A 7,032-nucleotide genomic window follows, 5' to 3' on the forward strand; every position below is an offset into this window, starting at 1 on the left:
TGTGTGTGTAGTGATGTGTGTGTGTGGGGTGTGTGTGTGTGTGTGTGTGTGTGTGTGTGGTGATGAGAGCCACGAAGGAGGAGTATTCTCTTGAGATCTGAGTGATCATGGAGGTCGTGTGTGTGTGTGTGAGTGTGTGTGTGTGTGTGTATGACGTGATGTTCATGTTGAGACCTAGAGATTGAGAAGGAGACTGTCATGTGGTCCACTGGTAAAGAGTTCCAGGCATAGACAACGGCCCAGATGAAGCTTCAAGGTGTAAGAATTTGACCTTTTCAAATAATCAGTGTTTCTGGAACAGAGATGGAGTGGGGTGTGGACCAGTGTGCAGAGTTGGATTTTCAGAGTTAAAGGCCCCACAGGGCTTTAAGTGGTGCACTTTAAGAAACTGTTGTATATTTATTCCATCATATTTATTGTTTTCCTTTACTTCAACAAAATTGCTATATTGTTATAAACAGCCTCACTGCATACTTTGTGTTCTATTTTCAGTAATGCCAGATGACAAAACATTTCTTGAGTCATTGTGGCTCCAAGTTTTAATTTGGAGACACTTTGCTCTTCTGAGCAAAGCAGCACTTAGATTCAGAAGTGAATCACAAATTTTATGCATCACACTCAAAAATTGCAGTGGGGTCACATAAGAGTTCCTGTAGAAATTACAAACATTTTAATTTTATCATACAGTTACCAGTTTTTTAAAGCAGCTTTATTGAGGTGTAATTGACAATGACTGGCATGTAGTAAAGTGTACCATTTGTAAGGTTTGATATATGTACATATCTATGAAACTATCAACCTTAAGGTCTTGAACATTCATCACTGTCCACCGTCATGAGAGCATACACTTAAAAGATGACCTGCCCCACCTTGCACTAGTCAGCTGCTGAGCTGGGCCCAGAAGCTTATTCTGCTGTGTCCTAATTTTGTTCTCTTCAGGAAATAAACCCATTAGCACCCTTGGGTGTGATGCTTGCTCTACCATTCTCTAGCTGTGTGACCTTGGGCAAGCTACTTAACTTCACTGCCTCGGTTTCTCATCTGTGAAAGATGGTCTGTGAGGCATATATAAGATTATATATATGATGATACATGCACATATATAAATTATCCAAATGAAAAGCCCTTAAGATAGTACTTGGCACAGGATGCAATAAATATTGGCCCTTGCTGTTTGATGCAGAGAGCTGTGTAAATGCATTTGCCTAGAAGTATCACACTGGGGAATACAGAAAGCCTCGTAGGATGGAAAGCTGAAATCTGTCTCCCTTCTCCAAGGGAACTGAACTGAGACACTCACCAAATGATGATGCTGTTGTCGGATACCGTGTGTGTCTAGTTAATGCCACTCTTAATAGTTTCTTCAGATCTGTGCATGTCCTGGGCTGGTCCTATCTCATGTTAAGTATGGTGCCTAGCAAATTACAGACTCTCCCAGACCAGGAGGGAGGAGCTGGCGTCTCCCTTAGACACTCAGGCTGTCATCAATTCCTCTCTCTCTCTCTCCCCATTACCAGAGGCTGTGGCTGCTGTTCAGAGAAGTCTCCCAGGTCTGTCCTCTGGCTTAAGGCAAGCCCTGTCCTCCTTGCCTTGCCCCCTCTAAGCGTTCTCCTTCCTTGCCAGCTACTTATGCAGCAGCCAAATGGTGAAATTCCAGAAGCTCAGTTCTGTTCCAGTCACAGCCCAGGTCTAAAGCATCTGATGGATCCCTGAACAGGATAATCAAATCCAAATCCTTTCCCTTGGCATTGAAGTCTCTCCATGGTCTTAACCCGGCTCACCCTTCTTGGCTCCAAGTCCCACTCAGAACCCTTATTTGTACTGTCAGAATAGCGCAGTGCTGTTCCCCAGCTCAGGACTTGGGAGAACAAGCCTGGAATTTGTTCAGAAGCAGAGAGACGCTGCAGTTCTATTATGATGACGGGGACATAACATTTAAAGAAACATGGACATCTCAGTACCTGGCTTTGAGCTGTTCTCAGAACGGACACCATCTTTGAAAAAAATATGTCAGGAAACACATTAGAGAGGAGTTTGAGATTTTCTGGGCAGGGCCTTAAAAGACGACGGCAAATCACCTGGCATGACACACAGGAAGACTTTTTACATCCTGAGGAAGGAGTGTGGAGAAGAGAAGAGGGCAGAGAGCTGGTAAGACGAAGAGCGGCTTGAATGATGGGGGCTGTCAGCACCTCTGTCTCCTGACCTCCTCCACACCCACCCATCTTTAGCCTCTAAACTCACAAACATGGGCAGGGGGGTTGTGAGTGAGTAACATTAATGCATGTGTGCAAGGGTGTGTGTGTGTGTGTGTGTGTGTGTGTGTGTAGGGTAGATCTGGAAGAAGGGGTTGAGCACATTATACAGGGACCCTTAGCCTCTGGGAAGCATAAAAGTTTTCGGGAGAGCTCTAGAATGCTACAGGCTGTCCAGTTTGGGGGATTTGAGCCTATTTTACCTGCTTTCATGATCATTTAGTTTCATTTATAATTGTTATTTTTGTCATTACCAAAAAAAATACCCTCTAAAAACCTTCTGTGAGAAACACAGAAGAAAAAACAGAATTTTGCTGCAAAAAGAGATCCTTTAGAAACGCTTGCTTGTCAGAAATATATTTTTCTTTTCTGGTTAGCTGACAAGTGGTTTGTGGAAGAGGGCCCTAGGAAACATCAGGCTCTGAACAAAGAAACGAAAATGGCCAGTAACCATCCTTTGGAAGTTCAGCCTCACCGCTCATCAAAGAAATGGAAGTTTAAACAGCAGCAAGGCATATTGTTTGCCAGCAAGGGCCAGGAGAGGCTGAATCTCTGCAGAAACCTCTGGTCGCTGTGCAGTGGAGAGAGAAAGTGCCATGAGGCCAGGTGACAGGTGTCTCGAACCTGGGTCCACGTCCCACTTGCAGCATTCACAAGAAGCACATCCCGCTATACACCCAGAGACAGGAGGCAGAGCTCAGAAAATTCCCCCCGTTAACCTGAGAGGGACCATCATAACCCCCAAAAGGCCAAACTTTTATCATATTAAGAGTTTTGTGTACTTTGTTAAAATATACATTATACATAGTAAAATTCTCAGTCAACTGATCAGTGACCACCACCCAGATGGAAAGAGAACATTTTCATCACCCTAAAAGGTTTCATGACAGTAGTCACGCCTTACCCATGGTTTCACTTTCCACCATTTCAGTTAACCTACGGTCAAAGTTTTAATATCCAAAAAATTCCAAAAATAACTCGAAAATTTTAAATTGCATGCCATTTTGAGTAGCATAATGAATTCTCACACCATCCTGTGTATCCCACCTGCTAGTCACTTAGTAACCATGTCTGTTATCAGATCAGTTGCCATAGTATTGCAATGCTTGTGTACAGGTAACTCCTATTTTACTTAATGGCCCCAAAGCCCAAGAGTTCAGTCGCTCAGTCGTGTCCGACTCTGTGACCCTATGAACCGCAGCACGCCAGGCCTCCCTGTCCATCACCAACTCCCGGAGTTCACCCAAACTCATGTCCATCGAGTCGGTGATGCCACCCCACCATCTCATCCTCTGTCGTCCCCTTCTCCTGCCCTCAATCTTACCAGGGTCTCTTCCAATGAGTCAGCTCTTTGGAACAGGTAGCCAGAGTATAGTGATGCTGACAGTTGAGATAACACCAAAGAGGCCATAAAGTGCCTCCTGAAAGGGAAAAGGAAAGGTCTCAATCAGAAAAGAAAACAAATTTTATGCTGAGGTTGCTGAGATCTAAGATAAGAAATAATCTTCTATCAGTGAAATTGTGAAGAAGGAAAAAGAAATTTGAGCTAGATTTGCCGTCACCCCTCAAACTGCAAGAGTTATGGCTGAGATTTCCCTGGTGGCCCAGTCGGTAAGGCTCTGAGCGCCCACTGCAGCGGGCACAGCTCTGATCCCTCATCCGGGAACTAAGATCCCACATGCATTGCAGCACGGTCAATAAAATAAAATAATAAATGTATTATTTTAATAAGAATAATAAATATCCTTTTAAAAGAGTTATTAAGAAAGAAAAAAAAACTTAATGGTCACGGTACATGACAAGTCTTAGAGCAGGTGGAAAAGGCATGAAATTTGTACAATAAGGAATTTTGAGAGAGAGGACGTTCACAAAAATTTTACTATAGTGTATTGTAGCCATTTCCTTCTCCAGAGGATCTTCCTGACCCAGGGATCAAACCCAGGTCTCCTGTACTGCAGGTGGATTCTTTCCCATCTGAGCCACCGAGGAAGCCTTACACATGTTTCCATCCAGTTTCAAACTGGGGACCTTTTGCTTGTGAGACAAATGATAAGAACTACACTATGGAAATGCTCACCTTAATTGTATTTTATTATTGTTGTTATCAATCTCTTAATGTGCCTAGTTTATAAATTAAACTATCACAGTTATATATGCATGGGAAAAAAATAGTATATGTGTGGCTCAGTATTGTCTCTGGTCTCAGGCATCCACCGGGGATCTTAGAACGAACGTGCCTACAGATAAGAGGCAAGCACTGCATTCTGAGCTGTCACTGCAGATGGGCTCAGCTCTTACTGTTGAACTCCACATCCATGGGGCCATATAGTATGTATATTTTTTGGTCTGGTTACTTTTGCTCATTGTATATTTGAGATTTATCCATGGCTATATATGTATCAGTAGTTCATCTGCACTGATGAGAAGCATTCTGTTGTTTGGATAGAATGCTGCTACTGCTAAGGCGCTTCAGTCATGTCCAACTCTGTGCGACCCCACAGACGGCAGCCCACCAGACTCCCCCGTCCTTGGGATTCTCCAGGCAAGAACACTGGAGTGGGTTGCCATTTCCTTCTCCAATGCACGAAAGTGAAAAGTGAAAGTGAAGTCGCTCAGTAGTGTCCGACTCTTAGCGACCCCATAGACTGCAGCCCAGCAGGCTCCTCTGTCCACGGGATTTTCCAGGCAAGAGTTGTTTATCCATTATCCTGATGATGGACTTTTGCGCTGTTTCCTATTGTAGTCTGTCATGAATAAAGCTGCTGTACAAATCTTTGTTTAAACATATGTCTTCCTTTCAGGGCTTCCCAGGTGCCCTAGTGGTAAAGAACCCAACTGCCAATGCGGGAGACATAGACACAGGTTCAATCCCTGGGTTGCGAAGATTCCCTGGAGGAGGGAACAGCTACAACACACTGCAGTAAAATTTATGTGAATGTCATCTCTCTTAAAATTCCTTACTGTACACATTTCATGCCTTTTTCACTTTCACTAAGCACTCCAGTATTCTTGCCTGGAGAATCCCTGTGGACAGAGGAGCTTGGCAGGCTCCCGTCCATAGCATCACGAAGAGTCAGACGTGACTGAAGTGACTTAGTGCGCACACATGCGTGCACATGGCTTTATTTCTGATCAGCAAATACCCAGGAGCGGGCTTACTCAGTCATAGCATAGGTGTATATTTAATTGCTAAACAGTTTTTCCTAGTTACTCCTTTCTGGGGCTTCCCCGTTGTCTCAGCAGTAAAGAATTCTGCCAGTGCATGAGACAAGGGTTCAGTTCCTGGGTTGGGAAGATTCCCTTGGAGAAGAAAATGGCGATCCACTCCAGTATTCTTGCCTGGGAAATCCCTTGGACAAAGGAGCCTGGTGGGCTATACAGTCCATGGGGTTGCAAAGAGTTGTATGCGACTGAGTGAGTAAACAATAGCAACCCCCCATTATATATGTCCACCAGCAAAGTGTATGAGTTCCGGCTGCCTGTATCTTTGTCAGCACTACATTTTGTCAATGTTTTTAACTTTAATCCTTTGTGGTGAATGTGTAGTCATACATCATGGTTTTAATCTTCATTTCCCTGAGAACTAAAAATGCTGAGCAACTTTTTATGTCCTTACTGTTTCAGAATTTACTGGGGCAGATCAAGAATGCAGAAAATAATGGAGTGAGATCCCCTGAGGGCAAAACACCTCCAAATGGAGGAGTGGATTTTCTTTTCTATCCCTTTTGCTTCTATGCAGTGATCCCAGGAGCCAAGGGAGAAGTGGAGGCAATTCTTGGCAGCCATGGTAGGGTGACAGTGGCCAGCCTGCCTGGCTATGCAGTAGTTGGCGTATCTGTTGCTCCCTGCTTCTTTGCTCCCTGGAGCATCTTGAAAAACCTCATTCTCAAGGCTGGGGCCCCTCATTCTGTCAGTTCCGTAAGGCCTTCTATAGCCTTCCTGTTGAGTGGGGCAACATTACTGATTCCTGGCTAATGGAAAGTGAAGGGAAGGTACAGACACAACTTCAGGCCCACAAAATCCTCCTGTGTAATCCTCCACTCTCTTCCTCTGTCTGCAGGCTGCTTATTGACTGCTGACCTCCTCGGAAGCCACGTGTGGAATGGTGGAACCACTTTGGGCCTGGGCATCTCTATGGCTGTGTGAAGCAGAGTTCCCCCCCCCACCCCCGCTGCTCCCCACCAACACACATACCCATACCTCTCAGGAACAGCCATTTGGGGCTTTATATGTGCAATAAGTAAATCTATGCTATGTAAGACTATTGCAATTTGGGGACTTTCCTAATACTATATCCTAACTGATAGAGACCACCAAAGCCAATTTCTGTTGCCTGCCATCAAAAACTCTGACTGATAAAACATATCTGGCCAGGAACTTCAGAGAGCCCATTGGATTAGCAAAAGTCATGACCCTAGGCTCTAGAATCATGACCTTAGGCTCTAGAGTCTTCCCTGAGCTACACTGCCCCCACCCCAGCAGTTCCTTCAGCTGTCCCTCATGTGTCAAGATCCTTCCCTGCCCCCCAGGACCCTTCCTCAGAGTCCTGTTTGTCAACAGCCACTCAGAGCAGGGCCCAGAGCTGAACACACTGTGAAAGGCTGGACCTCCTGGCACCCATGGTTAGCACATCTACGAGGCACTGGCAAGTCCACAAACGCAGGCCCCAGGACACTGGCCTGTGCCCCTCCCTCTGCTCTGATCCCTGTCCAAGCCTCCGCCTCCCAAGGCCTCATGGGCAGGGCCCTGGGTAGAAGGACCCCAGGACACAGTCTCT

The sequence above is a fragment of the Oryx dammah genome, unplaced genomic scaffold, assembly GCF_014754425.2.
Source record: "Oryx dammah isolate SB20612 unplaced genomic scaffold, SCBI_Odam_1.1 HiC_scaffold_16, whole genome shotgun sequence".
Lineage (NCBI taxonomy): Eukaryota > Metazoa > Chordata > Mammalia > Artiodactyla > Bovidae > Oryx > Oryx dammah.